The sequence below is a fragment of the Vidua chalybeata genome, chromosome 1 (genome assembly GCF_026979565.1).
Source record: "Vidua chalybeata isolate OUT-0048 chromosome 1, bVidCha1 merged haplotype, whole genome shotgun sequence".
NCBI classification, from domain to species: domain Eukaryota; kingdom Metazoa; phylum Chordata; class Aves; order Passeriformes; family Viduidae; genus Vidua; species Vidua chalybeata.
Genome location: NC_071530.1, coordinates 6,443,452 through 6,462,909, shown reverse-complemented (window position 1 = coordinate 6,462,909; position 19,458 = coordinate 6,443,452). Strand labels below are relative to the sequence as shown.

The 19,458-nt window shown below is 42.0% G+C and overlaps 1 protein-coding gene across 6 annotated transcripts in view; it reads left to right on the top strand.

Moving 5' to 3' along the window:
• PRKAG2 (protein kinase AMP-activated non-catalytic subunit gamma 2) overlaps window positions 1–19,458 on the top strand; it is a 241,939-nt gene that overhangs the window by 113,169 nt on the left and 109,312 nt on the right. The gene's annotated exons all lie outside the window — the stretch shown is intronic.

The following is a 19,458-nucleotide window of genomic DNA, read 5'->3' as shown; positions in this document are numbered from 1 at the left end:
AGGAAATGTTTTTCAATATAAAGTTTTAGTGTTCTGCTTCCTCTTAATACTTTTTTCTCCTTCTGGTATTCAATACTATTAACTGTGGTGCCTAAAGTAATCCATAATGAGGACTCCAGGTGCTTCCATAATAATGGTCCAGGTGGTATTTTTTTCAAAAGACTGTGAGAAGCAAGGCAGAATTGTTGTCATTTACCTTATTCATTCTAATAATTTATTTTCTTGTCGAACATCTCATGGTTGGATGATGCCCTCTGTGAGGAAAACCTATGACTGTACTGACTTTTACCCATAGATGGAGCAAGTAGCTCTCATTTGCAGTAACCCAGGGAAGAAATTGGGAAAACCCTGCCAAACTGCTGCCAGATTGTGCTCTGATACCTTGAATTGGATTGTGGCTGATCTCTGCTAAAATTTTTCTTCAAGCATTCGACTGAAGTTCATTCCCTCCCAAGATTTTACTCCATGTTTGTGGTATTTAGGTGACAGGTTGCAGAGAAGTGAGGTTAACCCAGGGCAGGCTGTTGTGGAGGGTTGGCTGCTGGGCACAGACATTTCACCTTCCCTTTCCTCAAGCTATTTCCCACCATTACTCTTCAGGAATGTTTTCCTGCAGGATGGCACCATGCAATGGGGTGTCCTTCCTCATGCCAGCTGCTGCAATCTGCATTTGGATTTTTTTTTTTTTTTTTTTTTTTCTGAATCAATACATTCCTCCCATGGTCTTGGAGCCTCCCAGCCTTTGGACCACAACTGCAGAGACCCATCAATTCGAGCCTACACTGAACACTGAACACTGAGGCCACTCCATTTCCAGTTCTTCTCCTGAGTTCACAGTGCCCCGACCTTCTGAATGGGCAGGCAGGTAGGATGGAGAGGGAAAGGGCAGGAGGCAGCTTTGATTTGTGGCTGTGACCACTATGCAGGACAAGGAGGGCAAGCTGGGGAAGGACAGGGCTGCTTGGTCCAGGTCCACCTTGCAGGGTGATGTAGGCTTTCCCACAGTCATCCCATAAAACCTGGAAAAGGTGAAAAGCTGTTTGTCTTGCTTTATTCTCCAGTACTGGTGTGCAAGGACATTTAATCATCCATTTTCAAGCTTGCTTTGCCCTCAGAGGCAGACAAGGGGACCAGCACTGTTCATTTTGGTCTCATCTACACTAGAAAAATGACTTTTTGGAGACAAAATGTGTCAGCACTGCTGCAGCTAAGCTGGTGCTGCACACATGGCCAAAGACCAGCCACGTTCAGCACCATTTCTCCTGCCAGTTACTGATGTCTGCTGTCAGCAGCAGATGATTTGTCTGGTTAAAACGTGCCTATGGTGATTGTTCTTAGTTTATTTGGAGATATCTTTCTATGTGCTTCCCTTTTCACCTTAGTTTCTCACGGTCAGTCTTGTCTGCATAGGGAGAAAACATCCAGTATGCTTCTATGTTCCTCCCCTGTCTGTCTAGGCAAGAAGGATTTTTCAGATTGTCTTCAAATTTCTAATGATTCCTATGCAGTCATTAAAAAAAACAAAATCAGTCCCTAACTTTCATCTGTAGGGTATGTGTCAGACCTGTGACTGCATTAATTCCCATCTTTTATCTCTTTCCTGAGGTTTCAGCTGTGGAACATACTGCAAATAATCAAAGTTTTTAATAATAGCCAAATTATTATTTCTTGTGATGTACGGACAAGACCTTAGTTTTATATTTGCTCTCTTAGAGACTGCTGCTGGCATGAAGGGGAAATAGAAACTGCAGTCTGAGCATCTCCAAAGGCTGATGAACTGCTGCTCTTTGTGTCTTTTGATAAAAGTTGTCTGAAGGGCATTGCTGACGTGCAGGTGACTTTTCCACACAGGCAGCAATGTAAGCAATAGTAAAGCTAAAGAGAGTGCTTTGCTGTCTTAAGCTGTCTAACCACAGGAAATAATTTGGAAATAAATTGTGGGGGAAATTTTTGTGGTTGTGGGCTGTTTATATTTAGCTGTCTGGATTTTACAAATCCAAGAGTATATGTAGGAGCAGACCTTCAATTATATTTATGAGTCTATTTTCCATTTTGATCAATCATTTCAGAATTTGGTGCCTAAGCAAGTATTTGTTTATAAGTGCTAGAGAAATCCTATTTATTTTAGTAGGTTTGTTCACACATTTAAAAGTACATTGCTTTTCCTGATTCTAGGTGAATGCTTGTCCTAATTCCACTGAAAAAGCATGGTGCATCCAAGATTTTTTGCTATGTGTTTGGAGTCTGGAGGAGTAATAATGACTTGAGGTATCAGATCCAAGTTTTACAGATATCATGGGTTATCAGCTTCTTTAATAAAGTGCTTGGAAAATGCCTCAAAAATGGGCTGAATAAACATGATAGAATTCGATTCAATCAGTTTTCTGATCTGGAAAAATATGTAATGAAAGAACCTGATCACAAGGCATAAAAATGCATGGATTGAGGAATACAGTGTGTGTAATAGAGTGGGTAAAATGCAGTTAAATCCCAGGCTCAGGCCAGCTCTTAGCCCTTCTTGGGTCTGTGTGAGTTATGTCTGAGCTTGGTCTGATTTTAAAAATAAAATAAGCCCTATAAAAATGATGGTAAATTGCTGTGCATTGTGAGAGTCAATAGGGCAAACAGCTGATGACTATCATGTCTCAGTTTATAGGCTTTGTGGAAATGAGCCTTTGCTTTTTCAGCCTTTGGGCTGTGAAAACATCTTGAAGGAGAGCTCTGCTGATAACCAGTGATTTGACTGAGAGGGTTTTATAGGCTTCACACAGACTCTGCTACTTGCCTGCAAGGTTTTCTAGATTTGTTCCTGCTTTCACTTGTACATTTTCCCATTGACCATAAAGCCAGCTGAAGGTAACATCCCCATTTATATGGGAAATGATCACGGGCAGGCACTGCAGTGTCACAGCTGAGCTGCTGTAAACCATCACACGAGCTTCCAGCAGCTGCTTTAGCAACTCCTCTCTTCCAGCAGTCACTGGCAGAGTCACAAACTGGGCAAGGACAACCTGGATCATGTATTTGGATTCACTCAGGGGCTGGAACACCTTCAAGTTGTGTAGTGATCATCTGACAGTGGAGTTGTCATTAGCCCATTTGATCTGTACAGCAAATTTAGAAGCAGGTTGGTTGGTACTGGGAGAAGGAAATGTGGAAAAGAAGAGTAAAAAGTATAAAGCTCTGCATGGTGCCAGGTTTAGGATTATTTTCCCCATTGCCACAGTAAGTCAAATAAATATCAGTCTGAATTAGGAGATCTAGGAAGAAGTCTTTTGTCCTTGTAGTTTGACGGAGGTGAAACTGCTGTGGAAATGGTGTAATTCCAACCTAGGTCACTGATCTAATTCCTGTTCTCCTGAATCTGTGTAGTGCAGCTGAATCTTTCCATGCTGCTTTCTCTTTGACCAAAGTGAGCTCATGTTTCCTTTGTCAAAGACAAGGAGAACAGAGATGCCACTTTTTAAAATTATTACTTCAGGATTTTCTAGCCCAGTGAATTAATTGATTTGAGGTTTATTGTGAGTAGAATGATAAACACATCAGCTGGAGAAGGCTAGAAGTCATGCTCTTAGTCTAAAATGATAGGCAAAGTCTTCTACTGATGTCAGAAAACAAGTCTTGGGTCTAATTTTTGGACAGTGATCTATGAATGGTTCCCATCCATCTGAGCCTTTCAATAAATTTAATTGATAATCCATCAAAACTTCTGACAAGCTTCCCTGGCACAATGTGGGACATACTGAATGAAGGACAACAACTGTGCAAAGGACCCCATTCAGGTTTATAAAAGCATTTTGTTACTCACAGGCACTCACATGCATGTTAGCCAGAGGTCCATGCTCCCCAAATTTTGCACCAGTTTGTGATCTGCCCTCTCTGTGCTGCACCAGTTTTGTATGAAGTGGTTTGTGCTGCTGAGTGGGTGTGTGGGGATGCTCCACAGAAAAAGTGCAAAGAGTGGGGCCGGGAGATGAGGATTTGTGGGGGTGCAGTGTGAAGCTGGAGTAAGCAAAAATGTTGTGGTGAATGTGATTTTGAGAGTAATGCCTTGAATAGAAAAACTTTCTGAAGGGAAGATTTTAGTCAGTAGAGTAATCTCTGATTATCCATCTCTGGCAATAATCTGTGATTGGTGTTCTCACACCCTTTGGTCTGCTTGGGTATTAGAATTTGTTATCCAGCTGAACACCTAAACCAGTGCATCTACAGAGCATTGCTGCAAGATTCAAATGGCAGAGATTAACTGATTTATGACAGTCCTAAAACCAGCAGTGGTGACTGCTAAATGACAAACCTAAAGCCAGCAGAGAGCTTACAAAGGTCCCTATGCCTGGGATCTCTAAGATGGATCAGTAGACTCAACCACCTTCCCACCAGGGAGAAAGGGCACCAAGTGTTAATGAAATCCAAGTTTCTTATTTTAGTTTTAAAACAAAACAAAAAACAAACAACAAAAAGGGGTTGTGGATTGTTTTGTTTTGATTTGTTGTTGTTTTGGATTTTTTTCTATATAAACTTTCTGTTATGCCCTTTTCTTTTGCAGTTCACAGAATATTTGAACGTTCTTCCGTATCTTAAAAAAACCTCTTGTCTTAGATGATGAAAATATTAATGTGTGTAGTTGATATGTGAAACAAGTACTCAGAGGCTTTGATGATCAACCATCAAAGCACCTCAGTTCTTTAGTTAAATTATTTTGAAGCTTGCCTTGGGTTTCCTGTAAGCACACTTTGGTTGGCAGCTGGGGTGGGTTTCTTTGTAGTTTGCCTCTTGCAGCATCTCCTGCTGTTTACAGCTCTCTGAGTGAGTGAGTGAGTGAGTGAGTGAGTGAGTGAGTGAAGGGTTGGGAGCCCTGTGTGGGCGTGTGACACGGGACCGTGGTGACAGGAGCGTGGGAGCAGCTGTGCCAGACAGTGCCACACTGTGCCAGCCCAGACTGCACCTCCCTGGCAGCTCCCACAGCACTGTGAAATGGAGGTGCCCTCCTGTGGGCATCCCACTGCTTCTCCTTCTTGTGTGGAGAGCCTGGCATTGCCCTGCCTGCCTGGAAATGCTTTGGCTTAGGTTTTGAGCTAAGAACTTTGATTATGCTTGCTGTTGTTTTGTTTTGTTGCCTTAAAAAAAAAACAAAAAAAACAAAAAAAAAAAAACAAAACCAAAAAACTTCTAAACCAATTAAAACATTAAAACATCAGGGACTAAAAGCATCCCTCCCTCCAAACTAATTTCAGCAGTTCAGGAAATCAACTTCTCCTCTTTTCATCCCAGGAGAGTTTAACATTGCCTTCAGGTCAGGATATGACACTCCATATCAAGGTAGACATTTAATTGCATTGATAAATGCATGAACCACAATGCAATTAAATTTTGGCTGAGGAACACATGTGGAGGTAAGCCATTAATCAAATATTCTTCAACAAACACCATTATTTGGGAGTAGAGAGCATTTCATTTCAGGGTCACTGTGAATGTATCAGCTCCACTGCCTGCCTGAGCTGGGCAGAAGGTCTGGTGTCAGATTTGTTTGCTTAACCTCAGTATAAGGTTTCCACAGCTCTTCATGTTCACAGTCTTTCCATGAAACTGTTTAATGGTGAGAGAACTGCACTTGGCAACCTGAGCTGTAGCTCCAACAGGATGAAGCTGTTTGCTCTAAAGCTTTTGCTTCAATTCCTCTTTCACACTGACATGCCCCTGAGCACTGAGCATCCAGAGGCCAAAACTGGCTTTATTCCATGCAAAATAGAGGTGCACATCAAAACTCCACAAAAGTCAAGACTTTCTAGAGGGAAGGTGAAAGAATTTCACGTGAGCTAATGCTTAATACAGGAGCAAGAGCAGCTACAGGTGGCAAATAGAGCCCGTGTGATTTATTCTGTGTTCAGCATCTGTATTAGTGCTGCCTCCTTTGTGTGTGGTAGAGAAGGGGTGACTTTGGCCAGGTTCAGTGCACCTTGAAGGATTTCTGAAAGACAAGAAGCAGCAGTGGCAGCTGAAACAAGTAGCCAGCTAATAGAAATGGGCTTTTGGCAAGGGAGTCCTCAGCAAGGCAGCACCAGCCTGAACTTGTTCAGGAGAGTGAATCTCAAAAATGAATGTGTGGTTAGCTGAGTTTTTTCATCTTTTAGAAGAAAGTGTTGCCTGTTGCAGCAAAGCTGGTTAAAATGTGTTTCTACCTCCATAAAGACCAAATTTTGCTCTGTTATGTGCATTTAAAGACGTTGGATTTACCACCTCTGACTTTTTCACAGTGACATAGGAAGATTTCATTATTGGGCTCTGAACCCAGTGGAACAATTTCCAGACTTGGGTGCCTGAAATTAATCGTAAATCCCTGAGCCATCTAAGCCAGTTGATCTGAAGAAAAAAGCAAAGACCTCCTTAAAACAAAACAAAGCAAAACAAACAAAACCCAAAACAAAAACACCAAACAAACAAAAAATCACCCCGAAACCACTAAACAACCAAACTAAACCAAACCAAAAAAACAGAATTTTGGTTAATTTCAGCAATATTTGCTCACCCCCTATGAAGATGGTGAACAATAAGCAATAGTTTCCTACATGGGGATCTAAGTGTTGGGTTTTGTGCTTAAAAGCCAGAGGAAAACCCTTCTGATGCAATCAAAGGGATAAATAGTAAGTAATGAGGAATATTGCTGATCTGACATCTTGTATGTTTGCTGGTGTTCACAGAAATCTTTCAAACAAATGGTGGGGATTAGTGCAAACCCATTTGTACAGCTCTCTAGATTTTGTTGGATCAGAAGCCCAGTCTGCAGAAAAACAGGTGAATTATCAGCAAATTCTTACTAGTGTCAAGGGAAGACAGGTAGGGAGAGACGTTCTAAATTTAGAGAAATGGTCAAAGCCACGGCTGTGGAGTGACAGATTTGGGCTTTGTTGCAGATGTTAAGAACATTTTTCTTTTTCTCTGTTTGTTGTAAAAACAAAGACCAAAAAAGAAGCTGAGATTTAATATTTTTCTCTATTTCATTGATGTATATAATAAATAGCCATTCTTTTGGGATTCCTTTGTGATGGGCCACAGTCCCTTGAAGTTTGTTTAAGCAAAGAGGACTTAGGCTCTGGTATTATCCAGGCCATTGGAGTGAAGAATGTGTAAAAAATACTGGAATATGAAAATGCAAATAAGAAGATTAGCATGTTGTATTTCTGTGTGTTATATGGAACATCTCCACGTAGCAATAGTCACACATAGCCATGCTGTCAAATAAATCCTGAAAGATAAGGCTCTCCTGATTTTTGGGTGGTGTGGGGTATGTGTGGAGCTTCTGTGCAAGGGAGATGTCATCAGGGGGGTTCTGACCCATGCTGATGTGCTGCTTTTTCATTTAACCACAGAGTTTAGGGATGATGAAGAGAGCTGAAATCTCAGATTTTTTTTTTTTAAAGGGAGAAAGCAGAAACTCAAGGATGGTGGCTACCTTGGGATTGTCCCCAGCCTCAGAGAGTGGTGCTGGAGGAGCATGTGGCTTTTACAGAGGGTGACATTTGGGGTAAGGTTCCTCACTATATGTGACTGTGCTGGCAGCTGGGGAAGCTGTGGGTGGCTGCAGTCCCTCAGTGAACCAGGAGAAGTTGTGCAGCCCCAGGAAGCCACAAGTTAGAGAAGAGGGGATTGAAGACCTTTTGGAAACTGTCCTTAAGTCAACTCTTGCTCCAACCACAGTTTCTTGGCATGGGTTTTGTTATTAAAGACATGTCACTGCAATTAAATGGCATTAAAGTCAAGCCAGCCACTGCTGAGGACTGGCCAGAAGTCATGCTGCTGTTAAAGTCACCCATCATTTTGGGATGAGCTTTGAGGCAGAGTGTCTGGAGCTTTGTTTGAAGGAGCTGGAAGCCACAGTGGCTATCACAGGAAGTCCCTACAGCCCCTCTGTTTGGAGAGCTGGGATTTGGAGACAGTGAACATAGTCAGTGGAGGAGCTTACAAAGCTGAATGGGTAAAAAATCTGTGCTGCAGAATAGGAAACTTATATCCAGTACATGCAGCTGCTTCCCTGGAGAGCCCAGATACAAACTCAGGAAGGGGGAATGCCAAGAAAGCATGGACAGCAGTGATGCCAGGGCTTTGCCATATTTGGTTCTGGTCAGCCAAGAGAGACCAGAGAGGATCCAGCTGCCCTGGGCTGGGCTGGGAGCCTCACCTGTGCTTGGAAAAGAGAATTGGACAGCGTCATTATCAGGACTCACACCATCATTTTTGCTCCCTTATTGCATTTTGTATTTAAGAAGAGATGTGCAGTGGGAGAAGGCGTTTCTTGTGCACAAGTTCAGTGGGAGCTTCCTGGCACTGCCTCCATGCACTGACTTTTGCATCTTCAAACACATCCAAGTGCTCTGATGGTTCCAGCAACATCAGACTGGGGAAGGCAACAGCAAAAGGCATCAACACAAAACGAGCCTGTTGAGTCATCTCCACCTTTCTTTCCTCTGCCTATAATTTTGTCCATTCCAGTTTTAAAGCTGAGAAGAAGAGACATTTTTTTCAGGGCTTGTTTCTGCTTATAAGTTTCCTTTTTTTTTTTTTTTTTTTTTGTCAATGTCAAGTTTTTTATGAGTAAATTTTTTGCCAGTGCTTAAATTTTAAAATTTGGAGTGCTTCAACAGGAAAGTGTCTTCTTCTCCCCACAGAGCTGTTGAAGTTGACAATGCCCAAAATCTCATGTCTGCTACTATTGTAATAAGAGGGAAAACAGGATTACATTGAATAGATGAACCTCACGTGTTCACACAGCTTTGTGCTTGGCATCAGCTGGGAAGAGTTATGAGATTGTGGTACCTGTTCTTGTTGAATTCAAGCTTTATTTACCCTTTTGATATGATGCAGTCATGATGTTTAGTGTTAAAATATATGGATTTTTTAAAATGAAGAACTGGAAGAGGAAGGAGAGCATGCCCTTCACTTCGGCATGGCTAAACTGAGTCATTCCCCAGTGCAGAAGGGCTCTGCAGGAATGATGTTTGGGGTGGCATTGTTGAAAGACTTGCTTGCCTATTGAAATCCTGTGACATTATTAGATAAATTTTAAAAGTGACGCTAAAGAAAGTATCTGAACAGCACATCCTTTCCTTTGGAAAATAACCCTGCAGGGTGCTGAAATCTGCTGCTGTGGGGCACTGGGATAACTGTGCATTGTTCCTCACTTGGGAACCATGTCAGGGATCAGACTGGAAAAATTTCCTGCAGTGGATGTTTTTTACTTCTCTGTCATCTAGCTGCCAGGAAGAGTTTAGTGCTGTATTTTGTATATGCACTTTGGTCCTGTTTCTGTTTCTGCCTGAAGCTCTCCAAAATCCTTCCAAATTCTTTACCATAAAGGATAATAAAACACTACAGTACTTCATTAAATGGCATCCAGAACTCTGTTCTTCAAACACTAAAGCACAAATCAGATTGGGAACAGAACAATAAAGGGAAAGACTGGGAAAAAAATCACTTCCCTTTGGAGTAGCTGGATTTTTGCCATCTGTGAAAACCTGAAATCCATCCACTGTAACAAAAAATTAGCAGGTACTTAATAATGCTCTTTTTTCTCCAAGACTCCATGGATACCCACCAGCAGTGATTTACTGTAAGCACTCCATGAGAAGCAGTGTTAAATCCTGCTGCCTTCTGCTTTGGAGGTCACAGAGAGACAGCTGAGCAAATCTCAGCAGTGGCAAATGCAAGGCATGAAATACTGTCACTGGGAAAGAAGGATCCAAGTTTTAATCACATAAACAGATTCTCATATACTTTTGCCATGCTATTTTATAAAGTGTTTATATAACTGAAAAGATTAACCTGGAGAAAAGAAAAAAGGCTAGAAAAAATATTTTTACAGCTTCTTATTTATGGCTTTACTACGGTTGAGGAATTAGTTTGCATTTTACAAAGCCGAAAAGTGGGGGAGGAGAGAGAAGGAGGGATCTGAATAAGGAGAGATATTTGCACAGATCTCAAAATATTAAAGAAAACCTAAAATCCCAAGGAGTTACTCCTGTCAAATGCTGACATGCAGGCAAATCCGAGGCTGGAGCAGGACTCAGTATCCAGGCAACATCAACATTTTTTCTTAAGCTACTGCCAGTGCCGCTGACAGCTTTTGCCACTTTATGGCCACATTAAGAAAGAAAATGCCTGACATCACTGACATTCTTAGAAATTACTTTCTTGACCATCCAGCAGATGCGAGGCTCAGCAGCTCACAGCACATGCACATCTTGCAAAAATTCCGAGGGAAAAATCCGGTGATGAGTTCATGGCTAGGAACTTGTGTTTCTCTCTAAACCTGGCACTTTGTTTCCCCAAAGTTTCTTATCCTCTGCCTTGGACACACATACTTGCTGTGCATTGGGGAAGGAATCATGTTCAGCTGAGCTGTTTATAAGCAATTGCTGCCACTCCACTGAAGGCTGCAGGGATAGAGGAGCCCTTTGCTGTCCTAGGGAAGCCTCCAGCTCTTCTTTCCTCGTTCTTTTTGCATGGTGCAAAAGCCAAGGAGGTAAATGAGGTTAAGAACATAATTAATACACTAATAATGCTAATATAGGAGTGGGAGAGGCCCTTGATTTGCAGCCTTGAAGGGGTGAGGTGGGCACAGAGTAGTGCAGCCTGGTGGGCTCAGTGCTGTAAGGAAAGGACACTGGTTTGCCACATCCTTAGAGAAATGCAGGTGGTTTTGTGCTGATATTGTTAACACAGTGGAACTTTTCTTGGAGCTGAGCAGTCAAAACTGTTGAAGAGCCAGCTTCATTCTTCACTGTGGACCAACTCAGGCTGCACCAAGCACTCTCCAGGCATGGCTGCATGTTTTGTGCCCTTGCAGCAGAAAGCAAAACCATCTGTGACATCAGGAAGTGCCTGGTGACAGCAACCAAGGAAAGGTTGTGAAGACACTTGGAGCTTCCCAGTCATGAAGGGGGGTACCACAAAAACCCAGTAAAAACTTGCTGCTGACATGAAGCTGTTTACCTCTTAAGCACATTAGGATGAGAGGCACAGGGAGCTGCTGAGCAGCAGAAAGTCCTTTGGGCTCTGCAGGTGCCCCACGCATTCCCTCCCACGCCGGATTTGTGCAGGCTGGGATTTTTGCAGGTTTGTGCAGGCAGGGAGGGTAAAGGCTGGGACAGGAGCATCCCTCTCTGCTTCCAGCTTCCCCAAAGCTTTGTCCATGAGCCTGAGTGGATCTTCTCCATTTTTTATGAAGGTTTATTAATTAATGTAGTTTGAGAGTGTGAATTTTGTAGCAGGTGACTGTAAATAGGGAGGACTGAAGGGTGCAGGGGGAATTTGAAGAGCTGATTTAGGCTGGTGGTGTTGAGGGCTCTGATTCAAAGATCAGCAGGACCTTCCTAGTCAGTGCTGTGCTTGGCACAGGAGCTCATGTCACATCTTTTAACACGTGCAGGAAAAAAAACACTGAGAAATTAATTTAAAGACATCTTCAAAAGCTCAATTTTGCTGGCAATGAGCCTGGGTTTTGCTGCTGAGTACAGTGGAAGTTTGGTCTCTTGGGTTGAGGGTTGGTGCTTTCCACCCTGCACTTATCCCTCTCTGAGCAGTTCCTGGACACAGGAATTTTGCTGTTCGCCTTTGAACGCAGAGGCTTGTAATGGATATAGGCAGCAAATAAACAGGGAGGAAAGCCAGAAACCTGTGGTCACTGTAAAAATCTACTTCTTCTGCTGTGGGTCTTCATTTTCTTTAAGATTTTTAATTAACTTTCTGGTTAATAGGAGTAGAAAAGGGATTAGTCTAAGCTTGAGACTCTTGCAGTGCAGTAACACCTGAAAACAGATTTTCCTCTGAAGCTCTCACAGAGGTGATGTGGGTTTTTCCTGGCTGTGCAGTTGCCTGATAGCAGAGTTTAGAATAAAACCAAAGTCTATTAATGCTATACTCAGTCCCATTTCAGTGTTTCTTCCTCCCCTCCTCTGGCCTGAAAGTATTTTATTATGACTGGAAACAACCTGCCTGGTTTAAAGAGGACTATGTGGCTTGGAGCAGTAATTTCTGTTTGTGTCTGTTAGCAAAGAGGTTTTAATTTTTTTTTTTTCTCCAGTGACGTGCTTGCAAATAAGCTGAGCGTCAGATTTGCCAGGCTTTATTGCCAGCTGCCAGGTGATGATGGAGTGGTTTTTTCCACAAATATGTAATAATAACAAAAGTGTTCAGTCTGGAACATGGGTAGGTTTTTACAAGCTGTTTTTGGCAACCTTGACTCTGAGAGCCAGAATTGCACCAAGTGGGAGAAAGCTCTAGGCCTGTGTTAGAAATGTGCCCCTGAGAACAGAGGCACCTGAGTGAGGGACTAAGGATGGAGGAGGCTTTAGGGGCAGACAAGAAATTCAAGAGTCTCTGCTGCTGGTTATATCCAGAGCTCTGTGACCAGAACAGTGAGCTTCTGCTTTGTTTCTTGATGTGGAATGTGTAAGGATTAGTGACAGGGGGGCTACTGGGTAGAGTGCTTTCTACTTTAAGCACAGAAGCCACTGCATGAACCTTTACAAGATCTGGGGACCTGATGGCTCTCTGCAACAAATTCTGATCATCTGTGATACTATTTTAGATAATTTTCAAGTTACTTGACAAGGTACAAATAGTATTGGGATTAACCCAATGTATTGCTAAGACAAGTCACACTAAAAGAGATTCCATGATTCCAGAAGTGTCTCAATTTGAGGCTCAATGTGTTTTGAGGAAGTGAACAGGGAAAGATGCTGGCTGCAAATTAAGTGTCAGCTGGGATGTGCCTGAGCACTGGTCCTCTGATTCATAAGGGGATCCTAAAACAAAAATGACCAAGGAAATGTTGTGCAAGGAGTGGCAGTGGTGTTGCCCCTTTCCCACTCTGTCTCTGGCTTTCAAGCAGATCCCCAGGGACATGGCTGACAGCCTTTCCAGTCTCTTCCTTTATGATTAGCTGCTGTGAAAAGTTTCAGGCTGTTTTTTCTCCTGCCAGGTATTGTGTGTGCAGACTGGCAGGGTTGGCTTTTCCAGGAATATTTTCTTGCTGTCTTGTAGCTCCCGGGTTTCCAGTCCTTCTGTCATCTCAAGGCATAAAGACTCAAAGCTTTCTCTAGTTCATGTCTGCGTTGGTCCCAGCCAACCCACTGAGATTTTTCACACAATCCTAAAAATAACAACTCTGAACTTCACAGTGCTTGGTGTTTTCACTGGTACAATGAATGAACAGGGAACTTTTCACCACCCAAGCTGTTCCACACTATCCTTTGAATCGTAGGATTGTGCCTTCCACAGTCACAGGAGCTCTTTAGCTGAATCCTGGGGATCCTTTTTTTCCAAATCACCTGTCTTCCAGTTACACAAATTGGTAGAATCATCAATAAATGGGAAATACTTGGGTGGTTTCTAGGTCATTGTCAAGAGTAAAACAACCCAGTTTTCCCATACATGTCCACTGTCTCTTTCTGTGTCCCCTTTGTACCTTTGGAGATTGTTAAGGTGCCTCTGTACCACCTCAAAAATCTGTAGAGTCTGTCTTTCTCACAGTGCTTTCATCTCTCTTTAAAAGCCAGTGAAGTTTCTTTTGCTATCAAAATTGCTCGGTGTCATCTGGGTGCAAAAAGTGTAAAAGCCCCATTAAAACAAAAAACAGCAACAACAAAACCTGGAAAAAGAAACCAGAAAGATTTTCTCTTCCAGAAAGATACAGTGTGTGACAATGTGTATTTTTTCCTCTATATTCCCATCTCTTCTGGCATATTTGGAAAACTAATTCTAGTAAACTTCCTCTCTCAATATATCATCTATATCTATATCTATATCTATATCAATATCTAAGATGGTGGTGGTTCCTGAGATGTTTATCTTGGGAAGTTAACAGAGCTGGTTTGCCAGTTGTTCAGTTATTATGACATTAAAGCATGCAAAGCACTTGATTTTATTTGTTTGCTTACAACTAATGATGCTTCTGAGTCATTAATTTTCTTGGAAAATTAAGGTAGAAAATGAAGACAGATCTTGAGGGATTTTTTTGTGGATTTGTTTTCTGTGGGTTTTGGTTTTGTTTTATTATGGGTTTTTTTTGTTTGATAGTTTGGTATTTTGGTTTGTTTGGGTTTTTTTTATTTTGGGGTTTTTTTGGGTTTTGTGTTGTTTGTTTTTTTTTTTTTTTTTGTTTTGGTTTTGGTTTTTGGGTTTTTTTTAGGTGAAGGTTAGTTTGTTTTTGGTTTTTTTCTGGTTTTTTGGTGCAGCTTTTGGGTTGTTTTTTTTTTTTTTTTAATCCCTTGTATTATTTTTTAAAGACCGGAAGGTCTGGTGTATTTTGCTAAGAATGGCTTGAACAAACAGATGAAGGGATTTGCTGCAATTCCAAAAGACTGTGCAGAGGGGTGGATTTCAGTTCAGTCCCCATCTACATACAGAGGATTCCTCCCTTTCTATTGTATTCCCCTGGCTGGAGCAATCCCACTTGTATTAAGAATGCTGCGTTGGATGATCCTGTAGGAATTTTCCCTCTTGGCATCTCTCCTGTGTTTGGTTCATCAGGATGGAGTCCTGTGCAGTGTCCTTGGCCATTGATGTAACCACACTGGCAGTGGCTGTAGAATTAGTTGAAGTCCTTCCCATGGATACCCTGGCTAGTCCTTGGGGTTTTGTGAGCTTTGAGCTGAGTTCAGTGAGCAATTCAGCTCACTGCTACAAGACCCTGCTTTCACTGCCAAAATAACATTTATGTAAACACCTATAGGTGATCTCCATGTAGGTTTCGGGTTCTTCTGCACCATCACAGCATCAAAGAGCAGGAAAGGCACATAAATCCTCCTTTGCCCTTGAGATTCACAGGGAATGTTTTATTACTCTGGAAATTGCTGCTCCCTTGCATCTGAACTATGAGGTCCATTTTTAATCAGTGAAGAGTGGGAGAGTCACTGGTGAAACTGGCTGGAGTCAGGAATGGGAAAGGCTTCTCAAGCATTATCTAAGCATTTAGCTTTTCAAGGTGTGGTTCAATTTTCTCTTCAGCCAGCATTTCTGTGTTGTCTCACAGGTCTAATAGAATGCTGCTGGCCACTGTCCCTGATTGTATGTATGTAATATAAATATAGCATATATGTCTTTATTTCACCCACTGGGGCATAGCAATGGGTCATTTTGGGGTGACTGGTTTGTGCAGGGTTGGCATGCAAGGACAGCTGAGCACTGGTGCTAGTTTTTGCTAACTCAGTGAGGCCCTTCCCTTCCCTTCCCTTCCCTTCCCTTCCCTTCCCTTCCCTTCCCTTCCCTTCCCTTCCCTTCCCTTCCCTTCCCTTCCCTTCCCTCCCTTCCCTTCCCTTCCCTTCCCTTCCCTTCCCTTCCCTTCCCTTCCCTTCCCTTCCCTTCCCTTCCCTTCCCTTCCCTTCCCTTCCCTTCCCTTCCCTTCCCTCCCTTCCCTTCCCTTCCCTTCCCTTCCCTTCCCTTCCCTTCCCTTCCCTTCCCTTCCCTTCCCTTCCCTTCCCTTCCTCTCTCCAAAAACTGAATCAGTGCAGTGCTGTATTTCTGTAGAATTGTGATGCTCTGATTTTTAATTCTATTAGATTTCATGGGAGTTCAGTATTGGGATAGTTGTATGAATTTCACTTTTCAGGTACTGCCCATCCCTAACATTATCTTTTTTGAGCAATCTCTGTCTTATTTCATTTGCTGACATTCCCTTTGTGATGCATTCAGTGCTGGTTTTAAGACTTTAATTTAAACTGAAGGGGGTATTTTGTTCAGCCTTACAATGCCCATTTTGACTTTAACATCATTTAATCTGTTCCAATTCTGCATGAGAAGTGAAGAAGCAGTTAAGAAATGAGGACAAGAAGAGAACAAAAAGGAGATTTGTGATATTCCACTGAATTCTATCTCCTTCTCAAGGTTTTGTGGATCGATATATTTGAAAGACTTCATAGAAGAAAAGAAGAAAGAGGAGCAAGAAGAGATGAGAAAAGCCCAAGTGGAAAATGCTTCTAAGGAACTTATTATCTCTGCTGTTTTTCTTTAGCTGAGAACTTACTAAATTTTAGAAGTGGTGTTGTCACCAGACATCTTGTACTTCCTGGACTGAATACTGTTTTGGTGTTTTGAGCACAGCCAGATTGTGATGCATTTAAAAACAGCTCCGTTTTTCACAATAGATGTGAAATTGCTGAAGAAGTGAGTGCTGGAAACATATGCACCAAGTTTATTAGAAGGATGGGGGGAAGTGATAAAATTATCATTTGGATGGGATCATAGTCATCAGTCCCAGCTTATTGCTCTTCTGGGATGGATGCTCTGGGTCTGAAAAAGTGTTTTTCTTACTAGAAATCACCAATATGCCAACACTACCATTGCTGTTACTCCTATTCCTGCTGGTTTGTGTTACAAGGTCTGGAAAGGTAGGATGGGAAAACATCACAAAGATGCCAGGATGTCATTTATAAGTAATTTACCAAGAGTCCTGGGGAATATAGTGTGCACCTTAGGGGACTGTGGGAAAGAAGTGAAATTAACCTTTTAAATTTTTCTGGCAGATTTTTCAGAGATTGAAATGTTTGTTAATGTATAGTGAAAGCAGCATGAAGTAGTATTAAAAAAGGGGGATGAAAACTCGTTACACAGAAACACTTGGTTATGATTATGGGAAGTAATTGAGCCCAGCTTGGAGTCATAAACTTGCAATTCTTTTATGGGGTGTGAGCTGGGCTTGGACCAGATGGAGAAAGTGGTAGTTTGTGTTTCTCTTTGCAAACATGGGCTATATGTTCTGTTCAATCGGCCTGCAAATGGTGTTCAGGCTAAACAGGCTTTTTGTTTTTGTGCATTGCATCACCTGGACTCCAGAGGTTGTTTTTTTTTTTTTTTTTTTTGAGAGCAAAGATCTCTTTTACATACTTATTTGCATGTTATTTTGAAATATTTTCCACATTTTATATTTATATGAAATATGGTTGCAGTTAAGATGAGTCTGGTGTTGTAAGGCATGCAAGCATGTACCAGCACCACTGACAGCATTAGAAAATGTTCCGTTTTGCCAACATCATTATGTAGAGTTTAAAAAATGAAAATTAGAAAAAAAATCCAATTTAGGGGAAGCTTTTAGGACAACATGGCAGAGAAACATGATCCATGTAGAAATGCAAGTATGATTCATACTTTACCTTTCTGAGCATGGATCTGAACTTTATTTCTCTTAGCAATGACAAAAACAGAGGGCATTTTTGAATGAGGAAATTCTCAGCAACGAGGAAAGGGAAATACTTGGTTTTGCTGATTTGCAGTCAGCAGCCAGTTCAAACAGTAATTGTCACTAAGGGGATACAAATTCCTCTTAGCCTTCCTGTTTTGAGCTAAATGAGCTCTTAAATTTCGAGGAAGAAAACGTTGTTTTTTCCATTTTCACATCAAAATAAATTAGATAGCATTAACTGGCCCCCACTGCCTGCCCTGTGTTCTGCTGCTGCGTTTGTATATCAGGTTCAAGCTCCTGTTAAAAAGACAACTGAGGAAATGGTTTGAAATACCAGATTTTAAAGTATTTTCCCCGTGGCACAGAATTTACACCTCTGTAAAATGGATGAATCAGTTTGTGTTTCAAAGCTCTGGTGGCTGCACTTGTTTGATGTGAAGGCATCTTCCATATTTTCTGTCTGGTGACCAAATCTGAACACTCGCCCTCAATTCTACCTCACAGAACAGACCTCCACATCACATCCAGAGTAAAAAAGATTTTTGTTATGTTTGTGCCTGAGGAGTCGTGGTAAATCACTGAGGGCAGGTCCTTTTATCCTGATAGATGGAGAACTTAAAAGCAAGAAACATCAAAAAGAGGGAGCCCAGCCAGGGATGGGGGTTTTGGGGCTGAGGTCTGGTGAGCTTTGCAGATACAGTGGGACTAGGGAAGTGTTTCTCACACATACACCAGTGTTTGTTTGCTCCTTCCCCAAAAATAACTTTATTAAGCTGCCCATTGCTTGGTATCTCTCAGAGTGAGCTTGTGTAGGATTTTTGGAGGGGCACGGTGTTATCCTTATGCAGCTAAAAAATCATAATATGGGATAACTAATTTGGGAGATTTTAATGAAGCTTGACAAGAGTACATTTCATGGTTGCTTGGAGGGGATGGAAGGGATTTGTGTTTTCAATCTCCAGAACATAGATGGCCCCAAAGGAACACTTTGAAGCACAGCTTTTTATTATTAGTTTTACAAGATCCTTGCACTGGAATCATTAAGAAGATGTAGTACCTGGTGTAAATGTGCAAGTGTCTGCTAGACCATTAGCTGTGGGAGACAGACTGATTATACTCAAAACACTTAGTGCTTTTTTAACAAATTACTGCGAAAGTCAGTTGTTAAACAGTGTTGTTTCATTTTCTAGTAGCTCTGTGTAGAAACATTAGAGTCTTGCTGCTTCCCTTAATGAGGGGAAATGAGCCCTCCTGGTGCAATGGCCCTGCTTGAAAAGGTCATCAGTGACTATTTATCCTTGGTTTCTATCGAAAAGGGGGCTGTTTCCATGCTGAAGCAATAGCAATTCTTATCTCATTAAAAAGGGATTTTAAATTTTTTGCTTTCTGATAACATCGAATCATTCCTAGCAATCCTTTGGCCACTGAAGAATGAGGAATGCTTTTCCTCCCTGAAATAGAGGGAGCTTGAGGTTCAGACTGAATTGGGGGTGTAGGCAACACTTCTTGTGTCTTTGATCAAATAAAGACTGGACAGGGAACTGAATAACTGTTGTCAAATATGTCAGGGGTGGCTCTGGATCAGAAAGGAACACTGTTCTCCCTGTGCATGGTGAGTGAGAGAAGAATGACTTAGTTTGCAGCAAGGAGAATCCAGGTTTGGTTTGGGGGAGCTGGTTTTCAAACAGGAAGTACTTATGGAAATAGATTGAGAATCAGCACTTGAAATGTGCTTGTGGGGAGAGCCAGAGCTTGTCCCACGGCAGCTGCTGTCTCAGTGGTGGTGCCATAATCATGGCAGAGTGAAGGGAGGGGACAGTGCAGGTGAAGTTGCAGAGGTAAATGTGGTGGTCACTCACCACAGATGGGGTGTGCAGAGCTTAAGGCTTCTTACAGCTACATTAAACCGAATATTTGAGTAACACAGACACTTTAGCCTGCTAATTCCTCAACTCATTGCTCTTTTTGCTTCTCCTCTGTGCTGTGTGTGAACAGTGAGCCTCAAGGGAGGGGCTGGAGAAGGGGCTTTGTAAACACACTGTGCTGACAGGAGCTTTTATGCCAAGGATTGTTATTTGGTTAAAAGCAGCAGGATGTTCACTTGCAGAGCTGAAACAGGGCCACAGAGATGAGGGTAAGAGAAAGTGGGAGGACTAGTCAGAAGGGGAAAGTCTGAGAACAGCTTCACATTAATTATCATCGTGCCTCACTTGGATATCAGTTCAGAGCCTTGTGTGGAAGGTAATTAAGTGTCTTGGTAATAATTTGATTGTTTTGGTTGCTAG